At 46.1% G+C, this 20,356-nt stretch overlaps 1 long non-coding RNA gene across 1 annotated transcript; it reads right to left on the minus strand.

Annotated features, from left to right (window-relative positions):
- Nucleotides 1-3,537: 3,537 nt before the first annotated feature.
- On the minus strand, nt 3,538-18,311 carry LOC122211089. Its single transcript, XR_006198488.1, has 7 exons — nt 18,207-18,311; nt 16,851-16,917; nt 16,317-16,763; nt 14,547-14,787; nt 13,942-14,013; nt 4,523-4,960; nt 3,538-3,697 (listed from the first exon to the last, which is right to left on the minus strand). It is a non-coding gene; the product is annotated as an uncharacterized LOC122211089 (long non-coding RNA).
- Between the last annotated feature and the right edge of the window lie 2,045 nt (nt 18,312-20,356).

A 20,356-nucleotide genomic window follows, 5' to 3' on the forward strand; every position in this document is an offset into this window, starting at 1 on the left:
GGATGAATTCAACTGCCAGCCCTAGTTGGCAGCGGGAAGGCGGGCAGGGGCCTGGCAGGCAGAGGATGCAGGCCTGGTTCCAAAAGGGCTTTTGTCTGAGGCCGGGCCCCAGGCCAGAGTGACATTCTTCGGCGGAGGCTGCCAGGCCACCACTGAGTGGGACACCTGCGGGGCAGGCGGGGAGAGAAAACAGGAGACCCGTCCTTCTTCCAGAGAAGAGAGAGCCCGGAGGGCAGAATCTGCTGTTTGGGGGCCCCTGGGGTGCCGAGACCAGGCCAGCAGGTGCTTCAGGATTGAGGAGAGAAGCCCAGACCCCGGACTGTTCCACTGCCCAGACACGGGGACTCGCAATTTTTCAGCTTTTGTTATGATTGAGGAACATCCCAGCGAGAGGAAAGAAATCCACTCCTTCGTTGACTGGTTTCTTCTAAAGATCCCGAGGTCACAGACCTCTCTAGTGGGAAGAAATCTCCTGTTACAACAGTCTCCTGTTGTAACTCCCCACTCAGTGCACACACGTCACTACGGGGAGTAGATGCTACGGGTGGGGTGATCTGGTCCCCTCCGCAGCGTCAGTGCACGGGTCCCCCAGGTGCTGCGAGTGCTGATGCTCACAGCTGCCTCATTCTGTGCAGAACTATCCTCCATCAGGAACCATCTTATCTGGGACGTTACCATTCCCCCCATTCCCAGCCCCTTGAGGCCAATTACTGCCAGAAGGGCCTCAAGGAGATACCGAGTCTACGGAGCAGTTCGTGCTCCAAAGTCCCCCCACAGAATCAGGCTGAAGCTAGACTTTGCTCCTGGCTTCACTCCTCTTTTTGACCCACCAACGATCAGACCAACTGGCTCTCTCTGCCGATCCCACCGGCTTCAAATATTGACACTTTTAAAAATTATTATTACGCCATCCCCTCGATAGTTTCCTTACTTGGTAACTCAAATGGAAGCTCGATACGGTCGACAGGCTTGGAAGGCATGCGTTTCCAAGCGTTGGCTCGAACGGGGACACAGGAAGCGAATTTTCATGTGGTGTCACTATCTGTCATCCTGTGATTACTCACCAGGGCCGCCTCCCTTCTCCACCTCCTCTGGACCCACACCACCCATGAAGAGAAAAACGGATGGTGTCTTGGCGGGGAAGAACCTTCACTAGTCCCCAGCTGGGCTGGGGAATGAGCATTAGCTGCCACACATATTTTGAGCCTGGATATTCTGCCAGACACAGCCCATTAGCCACCCTGGCCATTACCCATTCAGGTCATCCTTCTGCTCCTTCCTTCATTTATTCATTCCGCATTTATTCATTTTGTGCCCATCCAGCGCGAAGCGCTGCACGCGTACAATATCGTGCTCTCCCAATGACCATGAGGTAGGTGCTATTACAATCTTTATGGTCGTATCTTAGTGACTAGGGATGTAGATCACCTAACTGTCCTGTTGTACGAGGAGAGAATGGACTCTACATGTCTGACTCTCTCAAACCAGTGTTTTTCACCATCGTGCCATTGCTACTATCCTACCAAAGATGGTTTATTGGGGAGTAGTCTTCGACTGTTTGGATCTTCCTTTCCACCAACAATTCTTGCGTGTAGGGGGGTGGATGGTGAGGATTAAGGGTGAGATGAAGATAGGTGTGTGGTAAACAACTTGTTCATAGTCACGTAGCCAGACACAGCCAGGTCTCAGCCCAAGATCTAGCTGACTGTAGAGAGCACCCAGCCCAAGTTCTCTACCGTGCCAAGCTGTGCCTTTAGCCCGTGGCTGTACTCACCCAATTAACTGGTCTTTTTCAAACAGCCACTGCATGCCAGGCATTGTGTGGGGTACAAAAGTCCATTGCTTTCGCCTCAAGATGGTATAGATTTTGAAGTATAGTTTTATGTTCCACAACTCCCTGGGGGATCAGGTGGGGCAGTTTAGAGAGAGGAAGTTCCAGATTCTGGCAGGAGAAAGAGCCTCTGCCCAGGGCTTCCATGCAGGGTTGAGCACGTTGTCCACTGCACGGCTCTGGTATGGACTGGACACTTTGTAGGAAGTGTGAGTAGCATCCGTACAAACGTGAATGGCAGCCGTATATCTGCTTTACAGACAAAGCATCAAGGAAAGTCAGGAAAAGCATTGCGAAGCCAAACATCCACACACCAAAATGTATCTTGGGAGCTGACTCTAGACACTGTGGACACCTCTTGTCTCTACTCACCAAGAGTATTGAAGTTCATTTATTAGGGGAAACAAAGCCAAGAAAAGGTAATAACACAAAGCAGCACAGAGCACCAGGCAATCTTGCCTCTGCTTCCTCCCCGGGGACATTTGTCCACACCCGGGGACATTTTTGGTTGTCATAAAAGAGGGTGGAGGGGTATGCTATTGACATCTAATGGGTACACCCCACAATGTACAGGACAGGGCATAAGAGAAAGGGTGTTGACCCAGAGTTAGAAGATCAGGGCTGCAGGATGGCTCGGCCACTGACCAAGTCTTCTTGGTTTGGGTTCGAGTCTTTTGTGTGCATCCTCTGTGCTTCAAGCCCCTGGATCAGGGCTCATCTTCTCTAGGCATGAGTTTCAGCCTGAACTCCGAGCAATCAGATGTTTCAGTTTGTCCCCCAAATGCTCATCCTCCTCTGGACAGCCCTTTTGGATCTGGCTCAGCCCCGTCCTCTGGCTCTGTCCCTACATAGCTCCTGAAAAATGGGATGATATATTAAAACCCTAAGGTCTTATTGGTGCCCTGAACTTAAACCATGTCTTCTTGGTTTGGTTGTATGGCCCAGGCCCACCTTGGGGGTGGGGGACACTGTGCAGGTCTCATTTCCCTGGTGGTCTTGTGGGTAAAAGGAAAATGTCTTAGGCTAGTTTTTCCCAGAAGCAGATCCTGAGTGTAACTGATTTGAGTGTAACTGATTCATCAGGGAAATACTCCCAGGAGAAACAAGTAAGGGGTTGGAGGAAGCAGAACAGGGAAGAGGAAGAAGGTAGGCCAGGGTGCGATTTCAGCCAAAGTCCCAGCTTCACCCTGATCCCACAGGGACCTCTGGAGCAGAAACTACACCTCAGGGTCTGTCCCAACTCAGATCAAAGCAACTGTGCCCTTGTACCACCACACCTGCCCATTGCCTGAGGCCAATGCTGTGAGCAAAGTCACAGGTGTCATCAGTTACCATGCAAAAGTGGAGGCAGACACATCTCTAGCTGGTCCAAGAGATTTGGGGGTTCTAGCTGGGGACCAGTGGCATCCATCACAGTTTCTATACTGTTATTTTCTCTCTATTCCAAGAAGTGATCGCCAAGAAATCTTCGAAAAGGAAGGGGAGAATTTAGTTCACTGACATTTCTTTGGCCAAATCCAAGTCGTTGACCTCCAGTCTTCCTTCTAAATTCTAGATTCGGACTGACCCAGATGGCTTCCTCTTTCATTTCAGTACTGGCCTGGACAAGACCCAGTTAAATTGATTTGCAGCAGAAACAAACCAACACAAAAAGTTAAGCCAAATGGAAATGATTTTTGCATAATCTGGTTTTTATTTGTCTGGATATCAACACATCTGCTTCTCTTGAAATCTGGGTAATCGAGTGTTGATTATATGACAGTCCCATCAGTGAATCTTTGTTGAATGTTCTGAAAGGCAACTTTCACTTTCTCCTCAAAAGGATAGCCTCTCTCCACTTACTGCAAACGGCTGATGTAGGATGCTCTGTGTTTGAATAATAAAGAAGGCATAGCAGTGTAGGCATGAACAATTTTTTAGGTTAAGAAACAGAAAATACCATATAGATAGCCCATTAGAATTTAACTTTTAAACGCGTAAGTACAATCTGGAACTTGCTCATCAAACACAAAGTAACACCGCAAAGTGCCAAATTTTATACCAGTGGTTTGCAGTCAGGTGTAATTTTGCCCCTCAGGGGACATTGGCACCAATGGGGACATTTTTTGGTAGCCACGGGTCATGGGGAGGAGTCAGTAAATATCCAACTGGCATCTAATGCGTAGAGACCCGCAATGCCACCGAATATCCCGTCATGCACAGGGCAACCCCCACGGCGAAGAATTACCCAGCTGCAAATGTCAACAGTGCTGAGGTTGAGACACCCTAATCTAGGTTTGTTTTATTTTGTGTGAATTTTGCATTGACTCTATATCTAGGCCTACTTTCAATAGTTTCGAACTTTCAAAATCCCAGTGTTTAAGGGGCGCCTGGGTGGCTCAGTCGGTTAAGCGGCCGACTTCGGCTCAGGTCACGATCTCGTGGCCCGTGAGTTCGAGCCCCGCGTCGGGCTCTGTGCTGACGGCTCAGAGCCTGGAGCCGGTTTCCGATTCTGTGTCTCCCTCTCTCTCTGCCCGTCCCCTGTTCATGCTCTGTCTCTCTCTGTCTCAAAAATAAATAAACGTTAAAAAAAAAAAAAACTGTTTACAAAATCCCAGTGTTTAAATACTTTTGAGCACAAATTGAGGGTAAGATGGTGCTCTGTATGAAGTTTCTGGTGTTGCTGACTTCGTGAAATAATGACACACTCACCATGTTGAATTCCCTCTGAGTTTTCCGAGTTCCAGCATCATGGCATGTGACCAGGACAGCGACGCGGGACATACGCTCAGTAGGAGGTCCTGTGCTTGGCGTTAATGCTCTGCAGTGACTGTCTTGAAATTCACAATCATTTTGCCTTCGAATTTGTGTTTTAGTGGCAGACTCTGACGAGATGATGTTACATACACTGGGGTTTGGAGCCTCAGCTCACCTGGGGCCCCCCTCCTGCCACTCCTACCTGCCTGGGATGTGGATGGGTTCTCTGCCGCCAGCTCCTCCACCCTCACCCAGGGACCGCTGCTGCCCTTCGTCTGGCAGGGGCTGTGTGGGCTGTGTGCACTCCATGCACCAAGTCAGGGGGCAGGACCCCGGGCTCCCAGGAGGGTCTGCAATGCCCCAGAAGTATCCCCATGCTCGAGGAATGCAACACTAAATAGCAAATAGAAAACACCATGTGTTATGGACTGAATATTTGTGTCTTCACAAAATCTGTATGTTGAAGTCCTAACTCCCAATGCGATGGTATTTGGAGGTGGGGCCTTTGACGGATAACCCGGTTTGGACGAGGTCTTGAGGGTAAGGGCCCATGTTGGGATTAGTGACCCCCATAAAAGGAAGAGAAGTTAGAGCCCTTTCTCTCTCTCTACCTGGTGAGGACACAGCGAGAAGGCAGCTCTCTGCAAACCAGGAAGAGGGCTCTCACCAGAAACCCCATCTGCCACCACCTCGATCTTGAATTTCTCAGCTTCCAGAACTGTGAGAAAATAAGTTTCTGCCATGTAAGCCTCCCAGTCTACGGAATTTTGTTATGGCAGCCTGAGCTAAGACAGCATGACGGGTTGAGAGAGAGAGAGTGGAAGAAAGAAAAAAAAAAATGCTTTTCTTCCTGCTTTTTTTCCGCCCTCACGCTTTTTTTTTTTTTTTTTTTCCATTTTGCACTGGTTCCCACAAATTACGTAGCTGGCCCTGTCTAGAACAGGTGGCCACTGCTCTTTCTTCGTAAGCAAAACCTTCCTAGTGGATGTCCGAGGCTTCGCCTTTGTTCTGGAGAGAAGAAGTCTTCCCACAGCAGCGTATAACCAAATCTTTTCTGGAGGAAGCTTCAGACCAGATCCCTGACCCATCCAAAATATCGTCGAACTGCTTAATACCCCAAATCATTCAATAAAAATATAAAGGTATAACAGTAATTAGCTTGGGTTCTCTTTCACATAGTTGTGTGCGATTGGGAGACTTATTTAGAATCTGGTGGGCTTCTGGTTCTTCTGTGGTTGCCTTTGGCATCTCTGGACCAGGCCTTGTGTGCCTTGGGGAGATCTTCCTCGCGTGGCGCTTGGTGGATTGACTACTGGAGGACACCGAGCTCATGGGAACAGCTGTATTGTGCCCGTCTGCTGATCATGTTTGTAGATGGTAGGATGACCTCTTGTATTTGTTTTCATTATCACCTTCCTCCTGGGGGTGGGTTTGTGGGGTCAAGACACAGAACATCTGCCCTCCTGTGGTCACTGGGGCTACTGATGTTTATCAAAAGCTCCTGACGGTTGTTGAAGGGCTACCTTGGCGTTGATGGCGGCGGGCAATGGTGCTGTGGTATTTTCTAGCTTAAGTTCCTGAAGTGCGGTAAGAGGGTAGGGCTCTCTGCCCAAGCAAAGACATGGGCTCAGTCCTGACCGATCCCAGAACATGAACTGTCGACTCTGTTCTCCTCCATTCCTGTTAACGCTCCCCGCTGGCCTCCAGGGCCCAGGTGTGAGAGGATTCAAGCGCCCCCCGCCCCCCTGCGCTGGCCCCTCTGTCTGTCTCAGGTCCTGTGAGGCCACCCAGCTAAGGGATAAAATAGGGACTGAATCCCACCCTGTCTCTGCTTCCCAAGCGTTGGTCTGGCCTCTCCACCCAAAAGTGTGGGTGCTTTCGTCAAGTTCATCTGCCCACAAAGGCCATCTTTACCTTTCACTCTTTGCACAAAGTCACTGAATAGACAAGTGTCTGTTGATTTGTTTTTTCTGCCAGCCTATCTTTGACTTCCAGCTGGTTATTGTCTACCCTTGGGTGCTCAGGGCCACCCACTCCCAGCAGGACACTCCTACCCAAAAGCCACACCCTTGACCCTTAAAGCCAAGTGGACCCCACTGCTTTCCCAAAATGTGGCCCAGGAACCACCTGTGTCAGAATAATTTGAGAGGTTGTTAAAAACGCAAATTTCTGGGTCTTTTCCGGATTGCCGGAGGCAGATTCTCTGAGGGTGGGGCTTGGTAATCTGCATTTTAACAAGTAACCGCAGGGCGTTTGTCTTTCAAGGATTCAGCAGTCCTCTTCAGTTCTTCCTGCTGTCACCTCCCTTTGGTGAGAAGCAGATTCCGCACACCAAAGCCTTCGCTAGCTGCTCTGAACCCTTGCTCTTGCCTACCAAACCCTTTGGATCCTGTTAACTCTAGAACTTTACTTCCAAGTCCCCTCTGGCCTTGCCAATGTCTTGGTCACCAAGAGATCCAGTTCACGGTCCCCATCTCCGTGACACCCTCAGAGTGCACCTTCATCCTGAGTGTGGAAGCCCGCGCGGGGCATGGGAGACACTGTCTGGAGGTTTCTGTCCCCTTCGTAGTGTGGTTCCTTTGCTGTCTCTGGTCCAGGCCTGTCCAGAGCCTGTGGTTAGGGAAACATGTAATGTTCTGGGTTTCTGGTTTATAGATTTTAGGAACTATAGGGGAAACCTCAATTCTCATATATGAGTCATTCAGTGTAAATGTTAGGGCTAAAAATACCTTTTTTTTTTTTTTTTTTTAAGCAAGTTAAGAAAGCCAACAGTAAAATGTTGGGTGTTTATATCTTTATGTTAAATATGTCATTGGATAGCATCCACTGAAGCCTCAGGGTTGAATTGTTCTTCTCCAGGGAAAATGATTTAATTATTATAATAGTCATCATGGTAATAACTAACATACTGTTTTATAGGTTACTTACATTGCATTTCATCTGATCCTCACAGAATACTGATGGCTAATAGTTACTCTGTGCCAGGCACTGCTCTATGACTTTTATGGATGTTAATTCCTTACCAACACAGGGAAGTGAATTAATCTGTCCCAAGTCACACTGTGGTGAGTGGCTTAGCCAAGATTGGCATCCAGCTTCAAAGTCTGAATGTTTAATCGTAAAGCTATAACTGTATCATATCAACTCAGGAAAGGTAGGTTTTAATATTTCTATTTTACGTACGAAGGACCTGAATATGGAACAGGTGGAGTGACTTATCTGGGTGAATCATTGTCACCTTTTTAAGATGGTGGCTCAAGATGTTTAAGGCACATCACCTAAGTTTTAGTGACCACGCTCTTAAGGCCAGTGGAGAAATGCCTAGGAGATTGAAGGGGGCCTGAGAGTGGGTAGCGTCCAAAGCCAAGGAAGCCCGATTTCTTGCTAATTTGGCTGCCATTTTGATGCATTCCTAAACATCCATTGAGAAGTAATTCAGTTCACACTGATGCATATGTTTTTAAACAAGGTGTTGTGCTAGGCATGGAGGGTACTGAGATGAGTAAGTCACAGCTTTGGCTTCAAGATGCTCAGGGTTTAATGGGACAGAGAGAGAGAGAGAGAGACAAAGTCAGGTAATGGTAAACAATGTTTATATGCTGTGTGAGAACTATAAAGGGTATTGAGGGATCATATATGAGCGGGTGTGAGGAGTCCGAGATAAGGGAGGAGTTGGGTGAACAATATTAAGGGGAAATTTTCTTTTTTTTTAATTTTTTTAAACATTTATTTGAGAGAGAGAGAGAGAGAGAGCATGAGCGGGAGAGGGGCAGAGAGGGAGGGAGACACAGAATCCGAAGCAGCTTCCAGGCTCTGAGCCGTCAGCACAGAGCCCAATGCAGGGCTCCAACTCACGAACTGCGAGATCATGACCTAAGCCAAAGTCAGATGCTCAACGACCCAGCCACCCAGGCGCCCCTAAGAGGAAATTTTCTAACAAAGTGGCATGTAAGGCAAAAAGGGTGAATAGCAGTTTTTCCAAACAAAAAGGGGGCTTCTGTTCGTTAGGTAATTGTTTATGATCTACCAATTCTCCTTGCCAAGAATAACTGGAGAGTCTAGATATAAATCAAACAAAAACCAAAAACAGCTGCTTGAAAGGATTGGCACACAACCGAGGCAAGCATGACTTGAGAGACCAAGATGATAGACCAAAGGGGGCGGCAAAGGAGTGCGTGATATTCTACACCAGTTTTCCCCTCAAGCCATTTGCAATTTATCAGGAAAAATGTTAAGTCAATTACAAGGTGACAGAAGCCTAAAAACCTGAGCATGATTTTTGGCAATCTCAAGATACTAGAGGAATTCAAATTCTACCAAAAAGATAAGGCCCTGGTCAATGGATCAGACTCACAAGGGCACCGCTGAAATTCCTTGTCCTGGGAGTAAGACAGTTTCTCAAATATTCAATTTCCGATTGGATTAAGCTGAATTGCCCCTATAGGAACTATATCTAAGAAGAAAAGCAAAGCCTCTCTAGAGAAATATAACATCATCAAGATTCTGTATAATTTTTCAAGACAATGCCAAGCCTTTAATAAAGAGCTATGAGATTTATTTTTTGAGTTTATTTATTTTGAGAGGGAGAGAGCATGAGCTGGAGAGAGGCAGAAAGAGTAAGGGAGAGAAAGAATCCCAAGCAGGCTCTGCACTGTTGGCACAGAGCCCTACGTGGGGCTTGAAGTCACGAACTGTGAGATCATGACCTGAGATGAAATCAAGAGTCAGACGCTTAACCTGCCGAGCCACGCAGGCTCCCCTGCCAAAACCAGGTATTTTTTATATCTGGTGTAATGCTAAGTGAAACAAGTCAGTCAGAGAAAGGCAGATACCATACGATTTTGCTGATGTGTGGAATTTAAGAAACAAAGGAGCAAAGGGAATAAAAAAGAAAAAGAGACAAATCAAGAAATAGGCTCCTAACTATAGACAGCACACTGATTGTTGCCAGAGTGAAGGTGGGTGCAGGGTGGGTGAGATAAGTGATGGGGGTTCAGGAGGGCACTTGTCCTGATGAGCACCAGCTGATGCATGGAAATGTCAAATCACTATATTGTACACCTGAAACTAATATAACACCGTGTGTTAGCTTACTGGAATTAAAATAAAAACATTGAAAAATTACCAGATATTATAATAAAAGAAAACCAAAAGATCAAAGCTCAAAAGAAAAAAAAAATCAGACAATAAAAATAGACCCACAGATGATCCAGACTCTGAAGTTAACAAACGTAATCTTTAAAATAACTACGATTAAGAGATCGGTGACACAGTGAGGAATTAGATCTATAGGGAAAAAATCAAATTGAAAATGTAGAACTGAAAAATCCAGCTACTGAAATTTGGAATTTAGAAATTTAGAAATTTAGATAGGTTCGACAGCAGATTTCATATGACAGGGGAGAGCATTTATAAGCCTGAAGAGAGGACAGTGGGAAATATCCAGACTTAAGCACAGAGGAAAACTATGTAAACTACAAAAAACAAACAAAACAGCATATTGACCTGACGAAAGGGTCTAAAATGCCAACAATTTAAGTGCCAAAACAAGGGAGAAAATAGGGCGAAGAAATAGTTGAAGATGTCCATGCTGGATGATTCTCCAGGGCATTCGATTACTTCCAGTAGTCCATTACCCATTTGATCATCACAGCCATTGTGTGAAAGAGGTGCCAAAAAATATTATTCTATCCATTTTACAGATGAAGAAATGGAGCCTCAAAGAAACTACGGGTCTTGATTCAATTATTTTAAATGGAGCCATTCATTTACTCAGCAAACTTCTGTTGAATGACGTCATTTGCAAACTTGTTACACAAAGCAATAAAGAGCTTAAGAAGTAGAAACTATGTGAGTAAATATAAGTGCTTTTCTCTTATTTTTAATTTTTTTTAAAAAGACAATTGTTTAAAACCAAAAAAAATGTAGATTTCATAATATCTGTGGGAGCACCCGTATGACACCAATAAAACCCAAGAAAGGGGAGTGAAATGAAAGTGTACTCTTGTAAGCTCCTTACATTATACATGAAGTTTTATAACACTATTTAAAGACAGAATGTGTTAAGTCAAAGATGCATAATATAAATCCAAGAGCAGCCACTAACATACACTCAATAATCCAAAAGAAGTCAAGGAAAGAGGAAGAAAAGAACAAAGAACAGATGGAGTAAATAGAATATGAGTAATAAGATGGCTGACTTAAATCCAGCTACGTCAATAATTACATTAAGAGTAATTGATCTAAACACTCGAACTGAAAGGCAGATGTTGCCGGACGTAGTTTTAAAAATTCATCAAAATGGCTAAAATAATAAAAAAAAAAACCCTGATAATCCCATGTGTAGACAAAAATAGGGAGCAACTAGAAATCTTATATATGGCTAGTGGGAGTGCAAATGGTACAACCACTTTGGAAAATTGTTAGGCAATATCTATTCAGGCAAAATATATGTATATCATATAATCTAGCAATTCTCAGCAGAAATGCATACCTATGTTCACCAAAAAACCGTGAAAGAATGCTCATAGCAGCCCTTTTGTAACAACCAACACCTGGAAGCCGTTCGTATTTGCATCAACACTAGACTGGGTAAGTAAATTTGGTATATTTGTAGAATGGGATATTATAAGACAAGAAGAAGGAAAAACCTACTGCCATATGTGACAATGTTGGTGAATCTCAAAGTAATATTCAGAAATCAGACAAGAAGGGCATATACAGTATGATCCCATTTACATGACGCTCAAAATCAGTCAAAAGCAATCAAGATGGAAGGAAGGGAGGCTATTGGCGGTCTTCCAGGGGGTGGTGTCAGGAGAGGACAGGAGAGGCTTTGGAATGCAGATGACATTCAAATCCTTGATTTCTCCGGCAGTTACTGGAGTACGTCATTCCTGTAAAAATACATCAAGCTGTGCCACTTCGTGAAACTCACGTCACGTGTCAATAAAATAGTTCCTGTTGAGAAATAGAGGTGAGTGCCATTTCAGGGTAGAGAGATGGTGCAAGTGAAGGCATGGGGGAATGCATACTATGGGGTGTGGAAAATCACAGTAGCTCCATGTTGCTGGGCATAAAGCAGGAGGTAGGTTATAGCAGCGCTGGGGAAGGCTTGCAGTGAGTTGCTCGTGAAAGGTCTTGTCTCCTCTGCTAAACGGTGTGGACTGTCCTTCTTCTTCTTCTTCCTCTTCCTCTTCTTCCTCCTCCTCTCCTCCTCCTTCTCCTCCTCCTCCTTCTTTGTTTTAAGTTTATTTGAGAGGGAGAGAGAGAGAATCCCCAGCAGGTTCCGTGCTGCCAGTGCTGAGCCTGTCGCGGGGCTCCAACCCACGAACCGCGAGATCATGACCTGAGCCAAAACCAAGAGCTGGAAGTTTAAACGACTGAGCCACCCAGGCGCCCCAAGTGTGGGCTGTCTTCTGAGGTCAGTTAGACACTGAAAGAGTCTAAGCAAGACGTACCATACTAATATTTGAATTAAAAAATACTTCAAAAATTCCTAGTGTCAGTTGGTGAAGAGGGACTAAACCAGACATATGGAGACTAGTTAAGACGCCCTTGCAAAAATCCAGCTGAGAGATGAGGAAGAATTGAATCAGGACAGTGGTTGTGGGGATATACGGAGAACAGGACTTCCAACTACCAGGAGACGATATTAGTAAGACTTGATTGGGTGTGGGAGGTGCAGAAAAGCAGAGTTGAGCTTGAGGCCTACATTTGTTAGCGCAGATGACCACACGGCTGGTAGTTCTCCCGAGGGAGGCAGAGACAGTTCAGGAGTTCAGGGAAGGAAGGGGCAGAGGACTCCTTTGGTCTTTGACAGTTTGGACAGGTTTACAAATCCCCCAAGATGAGGGGGATTCTTTGAGAGTTATTTCGGGGTCCCTTGTTTCCTGGAATTGGTGACCGATTTAAATGCCAAGTCTCTGATGTCCTCTGCAACTGCTGTTTGGTTTTGTTGCCTTTTCTGGTCCTGATGCGCAGTCAACACACAAAGCCCCGGTTGTCAGGAGCAGACCCGGCAGCACCGATGCCCTGGGGTCTGAAAGACTTCATCTCGCTTTCGGCCGCCGCTCCAGACAAAGGCTGTCTTATGCGCCATCTATTTCAGTCATTTTTATGAGTGCTGTGGAATATTTTCAAGCTATCCCTTTTAAGCATTATCTCTTGGCAGTTAAGAAAATAGATCCATTGCAAGCACAGGAGTTTCTGAAAAGGGGTTTAAAAATAGCTCAGCGCGCTCTTCAGCTGCAGCTATTGGGAAATTGAGCCCTTTGCTTGCACTTCTGCCGGTTTCCATTTCAACCCTGCAGCTGGAAATCGGTAGCTCTTCCTCTGTCAGGAACAGATGCAAAAGGAGGAAGGAATGGGCCAGGGCCTTCTCTTAACTTGGGGTCACATTGGACAATTTTTGGGTGCTGAGAGGCACTGGGGTAGTGGAGAGTGGGCGTATCAAACTTTGGGGTTTGAAAATGTCTGTTCAATATTCTGATATATTTTTATATCGGGCAAAGAGAAAAATAAGCCTATTGGTTTTGTCACGCAAATTATAAAAAGCAACTGGGGCAAAATCACTTGGCTGATAGAGATAAGTAGAAAACACTCTCACTAATGACAATGCTTTACTTGAATTTTTTCAACGAGTACCTATGACAAGACTAGAGGTAGCTGTTACCGCCATTCCCACCTGTAAGATGGGAACACTGGGTGGGGGGATTGTTGAGGGACCCTGCCTGAGGTTCAGGGAATGGGGTAGGGGTAGAGTTTATAGCACAGACTCCAGAGCCCTGCTCTTGGCCATTGTTTCATATTGCTCTTTAACTGGGAAGTGCAGGAAATTTTATCATTTCTCAAAAGGGGGCACGGATTTTCGTTAAGTTTATTTATTCTGAGAGAGAGAGAGAGAGAGAGAGAGAGTGAGAGAGAGAGAGCAGGAGGGGCAGAGAGAGAGGGAGAGAAAATCCCAAGCAGGTTCCACACCGTCAGCACAGAGCGGGTTGCGGGGCTCAAACTCACCAACTGTGAGCTCATGATCTGAGCTGGAACCAAGCCTCGGACACTTAACCGACGGAACCACCCAGGCGCCCCAGGGAGCGTGGAGGTTTAAAAGCAGAAAAACCCAAGAAGTGACATGAACAAATCTCTGTTCTAAGCCCCGTTCTGCATGACGTCACTCACTAGAAGTCTGCTGAATAAATGAAGGACTGGATCTTAAGTGAGTGAAGACACCTAGCCGCCTGGAGACTCCATTTCTTCATCCGTAAAATGGATACAATAGTATCTTTTGACAGCCTTCACAGGACAGCTGTGCAGATCAAGGGGGAGAACGACTACTGGAAGTAGTTTAATCCTCTGGAAAACCAGTCAGCACTTACCACGCACCCGGCATTGTGGTAGGTGCTGGGGATACGTCGGTGAACCAAGTAGACAAAATCCCTGCTGCTCTTCTGTCGGGGGGAGATGGAAAATGAACAGGAAATCTAATAAGTAGGGAAGCCTTCTAAAGTGTATTACAATGGTATCTACGCTCCGGGGAGAAGGACTATGGGAAAAAGGAGAAGTGGGCAAGGGTATAGGTGGGGACAATTACTATTTAAAATCAGGTGCTCAGACTAGACCTCACTGGAAGGTGACACTGTGTGGGCACTTTCAGGTGAAGGAGTTAGGTCTGCAGACTTGCCAGTGTGACAGGCGATGAGGCAGAGCGGTGCCTGCCGGGTCGCAGGCAGGCGGGGTTGGTGCCCACGAGCAAGGTGGCGGAGGGGGAAGGGGAGGTTACGGAGTTCATGGGGGGGCGGATGGTTTGGGGCCGTGTACAGACGTGGACTTTCACTCTGGAAGAAATGGGGCCACCGGAGGGTTTGACCCCGAGGAGTGACACGGCCTGGCGTGTTTTAAAGGGATCACACGGGCTGCAGTGTGGAGAGTGGACGGAGGTGGTGAGGGTAGAAGCAAGAATACGAGACCAGCTAGAGGTTACCTCAGTCTTCCAGAAGTGGGGTCAGAAGGGTTGCCTTCTGCGTACATTTTGAAGCAAATACCGAGAGGATTTGACGGGGTGGAAGGAAAAGCCAGGGAGGGTGTGTTCCATAATCCAAGCTAAGAAAATGGGCTGGTGAGCAGGATCGCTGACGGGTGTGCCGAAGGAAGAAGGCGAGGAGAGAAGCCAGAGGCAGAGAAGGCTCAGTGGGGTTTTGTTTTGTTTTGTTTAACACTTTCAGCTGTGGTGAAATACACAGAACATAAAATTTACCAACTTGCCCGTGTTTACGTGAGTTTACCACTCAGTAAGGCTAGCCATATTCACACTGATGTGCAGCCAATCTTCAAAACTTTTTTCACCTTGAAAAACCCGCTGAACGGCAGCACCTTCCCGCCCATCCCCTCACCCCCTGCCACCCACGATTCTACTTCCTCTATGAATCTGACCACTCTGAATAAGTCATATAATATTTTTTTTTTCTTTTCCTATTGGCTCCTTTCCCTTAGCAGAAGGCCCTCAACTTTCACCCACGACAGCACGAATGAGAATTTCCTTCCTTTTAAGGCTGAATAATATTCCATTGTACGTCTATACCGCATCGGAGTCATTCATTTGCTGATGGACACTCGGGTCGTTTCCACCTTTCAGCTGTCGAGAGTAGTGCTACGAGGAGCACGGGCTGTGAATATCCCTTCAAGACCCTGCCTGCAATTCTTTTGGGCACATATGCAGAAGTGGAAGTGCTGAATGAGGCTGAGAAAAGTTCTGCTGCAAAGGGAAGCCTAAAAAATGTGGGGGAGTGGTTGGCAGCAGAAGTGAGATCATGAGAAGGTTTTTTGTTTTTGTTTTAAAGTAGGGGAGAAGTAACAGCATGTTTTCATTTGATGGGACTGATCCCGTAGAGGGAGAAGAACTGAACACGGAAAATCACTGGGACAATGTTCTTGGGTAGGTGAGGGGGACTGGATCTCACGTATAAATGGAAAGACTGGCTCATTTTGAGAAGGCAGAATTTGCGGGCGCAGGTATACGAAGGGCGAATGGTTGATGGCTGGGAGACATGGAAGTCTTCCGATTGCTTCAGGGTTCTTAGCAAAGCAGAAAGCAAGATCGTCTACCGAAAGTAATATGCAAGTGATCGCGAGATCAGCTGCCCGTCTTGAGGACTAGACACTATGCCAAAAGCCTTACTTCATTACCTGTAAACTTCTCAATTAGCCAGAAAAGCAATTATTATTATTTTTTAATCCTGATTTTACAGATGAAGGGACTAGAGGTTCAGAGAAGTTAAGAAACGTGCCAAAGACACACAACCAATCCACAGAAGCCCTTGCTTTCTACCCAGGTTTGCTTGACTCTGGAGCCCGACTGTTCCTGCTACCCAGCCCAAGGTGTTCACATTTCTCTAACACCTGTCCTGTCACGGAACCACAATATTAATCCTCAGAGACCAAGGTCTCCGGGACCCCTCCTCAAAGCATAGAAATGATGTTTTACCTGAAGTTCCATGCGGAATTGAGATGTGGGGGTGGAAAGATAATAAAAAGGGAACAACGGAAAAGGCAACAACCCTATTCCTTTACAATGAAATAAGTTTAAGGTGAATGCGAGTGGCACAATTTTCCGTTCCCAATCCTGCTAGTTAGAACCTCGTAAATGCCAGGTGGCTAAGTGTCAGTGACCAGCCTGCTCTCTCCCTGTAATTATGCTTTGTATCAATTCCCCCAGTGCACTGGGAGGTAAATACCAGTATCACCTCCATCTTACAGATGAGAAACCTGAAATCCGCGTTGCCAAGAAAACGCCTTTGGAAAAGTCGCGGAGCTGCAACTCGAACCCAAGTCTCTCTAGCCCCGGGCTTGTGTCCTTAGGCTCTCCATCATTCTGGGGGGGACTATCTGCCCACACCCCCACTTCAGACAGCGGGCTGTGGCTCCTCTACTCCTTCAGTCTCGGAATTCCGGCGACCAGACCAGGCGAGCTGCGCCCCTTTCCTGTCACCTGGGGTGGAGGAGTAAGTCGGGCTGTGAGGACCCCCAGCAGAGCCAGTTTGGCAGGATCACAAGGGCTGTGCTGAATTTAGTTCATGAATCATAGCTGAAATCTTATTTTATGCAGTAGGGGCCATGGTTTGTCTTCACGGGGTTGCTCTGATGACTCTGGGTGAAAGTTTATGGCTGTTGAAGACCCTCAGAGAAGGTTCACGAGAGAAACCTTTGGAAAACATTAAGGTGACTCATTACAGCTTAAAGAGAGACCTTCTCTAAACAAATGATCTCACGTTTTTTCACTTCTAGATACCTCTTCTGCAGAAACATTGGCTCATCTCCCAGAGATTTGTATATAAGGAAGTTCATTGTGGCTATGACTGCAAAAGAAAAAGATGGGAAATAACCTGAATGTCTGAAGATAGACAAATGGCTAAATATATATTTGGTACGTCCATACAGTGGAGTACTATGGAAACATTGACAAGACGCCAAGGTTCTAGAAAGACAGTGGAAAGAGCTCCAAGATATAAGGCTAAGTGGACAAAATCTATGTAAATCTATTTATTTATAGATGGGATGGTATATAAATTGAGATTTTAAATAACATACCTATATTTATAATACATATCGTAATAAATACGAGTATATTTAAAAAACTGATTACGTGTTGTAAATGTATTCCTAAATGCATTGGAAAAGGTCTGGAAAGATTTGACATGCATTTGTTAACATTGAACACTCCTGGAGGGAGGGAATGGGATTGGGGAAAAGATAAAGAGCTACAAAAGGAAAATTTTAGAGGCTTTATAAATATAATTGGTCTTTAAAGTTTTTTTATAATTATGACAAGGTATTCATTTACTACTTGTATACCTAAATAACACTGTCAAATACTATGCAAAAAAGAGTAACAATTCCTAATGGTGAAATTTCAGGCACCACTATATAGGTTGTGTCCACTTTCACGGAGACCCAGGACTCCCCGGTTCTGTTGGTTCTATTGCTGCCTCTGACACTAGCTGTGTGATTTTGGGCAAGTCACTTTCTGTCTCTGAACCTGTTTCCTCTTGTAACGAAAAGATTGACCTAGAGTACAAATTGATAAAGCCTTTTTATTATTAACTTCCAAGCATCTGACCTCTCTTTGCAAGTACATTTTTAGAACATTTATTTATTTATTTTGAGAGAGAGCGTGCACTCATGGGATGGAGAGAGGCAGAGAGAGAAACAGAGAGAGAATCCCAAGCAGGCTCTGCTTAGTACGGAGCCCCAACACGGGACTCGATCCCACTACAGCGAGATCATGACCTGAGCCGATACCAAGAGTTGAACGCTTAACCGACTGAGCCACCAAGCTGCCCCAACAACCCAACCATTTGTGCCTCAGACTCATTTCGGTGCTAAGGTTTTCTGACTCTAGTTGAATGCAGTGAACCAAATCCACCAGAGCTGTGCCGCCTGCCTCTCAACCGAGTGGAGAATCACCAGGTGATTTTAAGTGACCCACAAAAGCTTACATGTAACAGTTGCCCTTGCAGTGTTTTCCTGAGTATTAAGCCCAGATGCTGGCAACTGCATGAGGGCTTAGGAACTTTGTGGGCTCCAAGGAGACCACTGCTGTTTCTAGAGAATTCTTTAAGGACCCCGGGTCTTTGGAAGAACCAACCATGAGTGATTTTCAGTGGAATCAGATCCCAGGTAATTATGCTCGGAGACCTCCAGCCCCAACGTCAGCTCCTGACCCAGAGCTACAACTTTGGTGCTACAGCAAGACAAGGCCACCTGGAGAAAGGATGAAGGCAAGGGGAGGGGTCAGGTGCAACACACATCCCATTGTGAAATATGGGGAATGGTCATCAGTGTCCTTTCCCTGTTCTCAGAGGTTCCATCTGGACTTCTACGCCATTGGCTCCAGCCTCCTCAGCCTACAAGTGGCATGGTAAGGATCATTTTGTCTCTTTTAGGAGCAGGGCTAGATGCCCCATGATATTCTGCATCATCAGAGCCCACAGACTGTAAGGCAGACCGTCCATGTTCTTGAGTAATAATGAGCAGCACATCACCCAGAGTTAAAGCCTCAGCCCTGTGCTCATGGGATCCCATTTGCACCTGGCCCAGATAGATAAGACTCAAACTTAGAGGAGGTGGGGACAACAGGAGTTCAGTCTCTGAAGAGGGGAAAGACAGATGAGAGGGCCATTCAGGAGGATGGTCCTTCCTGGCTCAAGTCTTCTCCATGGACAGAAGCAGAAGGCTGGCAGCCAGTGTTCCACAGCTCCCTGACTTTCCCTGCCCATTTGCAGGGTGGAGAGCTAGGGACTTGGGTGAATGACCAGTTACAGCCCAAGTCCCCAATCCCCCCAAGGCACACCAGCCTGGGGGTCAGGAGACCTGGGTTCAAGTCCCAGTTGGGTCACTTTGTCATTGTAAAGCCAGTCACATGCCTTCCCTGGTTCTGTTTCATTTTCTTAAAGGGTCTTGGATTAGATGCTTGCCCAGGTCCCTGCCAGCCTAAGAATGGCTCTAGCTCTAGACTATAGAGCCTTCTTGGGTTCCACATACTTGGTAAGAAGAAGGGAATGAGTTATAAAGAGTGTGTGTACCCTGGGATCAGACTTCTGAGTTTAAATCCTGACTCTCTTTTCCTTGCTGTGACTTTTAAAGGCTTTCCACATTGAAAAAGGAAGGTAAGAATTTTAGTTACTTCCTAATGTTGTTTCAGGGAATGTAACAAAATCTGCGCAACTCAGCACCCGGCACAGTAAATGTTCAGTTCTCCTCAGCTTACGATGGTCCATTTCTCCAGCCTATTATGAGGCCAAGATCAACAGCAAGCAGTGGCTAAAATTATTTCTTGATAAAACACCATACCTCAACATAGATTCAATTATACTACCAGCCAAATCATGACCCCCCCATAAAGTTCATTCATGCATTCAGTACTAATCCATCAATATTCATTGAATGTCTTAGGTGAGGTTTTCAGACTAAGGATGCAAAGACATCAGATCTTACTCTAGAGTTTACTCTGATATAATCTCAATATAGAACACACTATTGAGTAAGGTGTTTGCTGAGCATTGATGGCATTCAGAGAACTGCCCCGGTGTCACTGGGGAATCCACATGACGGCTCATTTCTCACCCACGAGGGGTTTCGAACTTCGAAGGCGAGGAGAAGCACATGCTTGTGAAGCAACTGAGGTTTCAGGAGCACCCTAGGTCCCCAGTGGGACCAATTTGCACACTCGTGACAGATGCTGAGCATTTGTATGTCAGGGACTGGGTCTAGAGTACTCCATGCAGCATCTCACTCAACCTCATAAAGTGGTCCTTAGCATTAACCCCATTTCACAGGTAAAGGCACTGGTCTCAGTGAGAGGAGGTAACTTGTCAAAGGTCACGTAGCTGGCAAGAGGCAGAGGTCTGTCTTGTCTCACCAGATCTCCCCGTGTCAGTCTGCTAAGGCTGCTGTGACAAAGCACCACAGGTGGGTGACTTAAACAACAGGAATTTACTGCCTCACAGTTCTGGAGGCTACAAGTCCAAGATGAAGGTGTGAGTAGGGTTGGTTCCTTCTCAGGGAGAATCTGTTCTGTGCCTCTCTCCTGGCTTCTGCAAAGATTGTCTCCAGCAATCTTTGGTGTTCCCTGGCTTATAGATGTATCACCCCGATCTCTGCCTTTGTCTTCACATGACACTCTCTCTGCGTGTGTCTGTCTCTGTGTCCCAATTTCCCCTTTTTATAAGGATATAAGTCATATTGGAGTAGAGCCAACTCTAATGATTTCATTTTAACTTGATCATCTACCAAGAC

Source organism: Panthera leo, chromosome F2 (assembly GCF_018350215.1).
Source record: "Panthera leo isolate Ple1 chromosome F2, P.leo_Ple1_pat1.1, whole genome shotgun sequence".
In the NCBI taxonomy this organism is placed as follows: Eukaryota; Metazoa; Chordata; class Mammalia; order Carnivora; family Felidae; genus Panthera; species Panthera leo.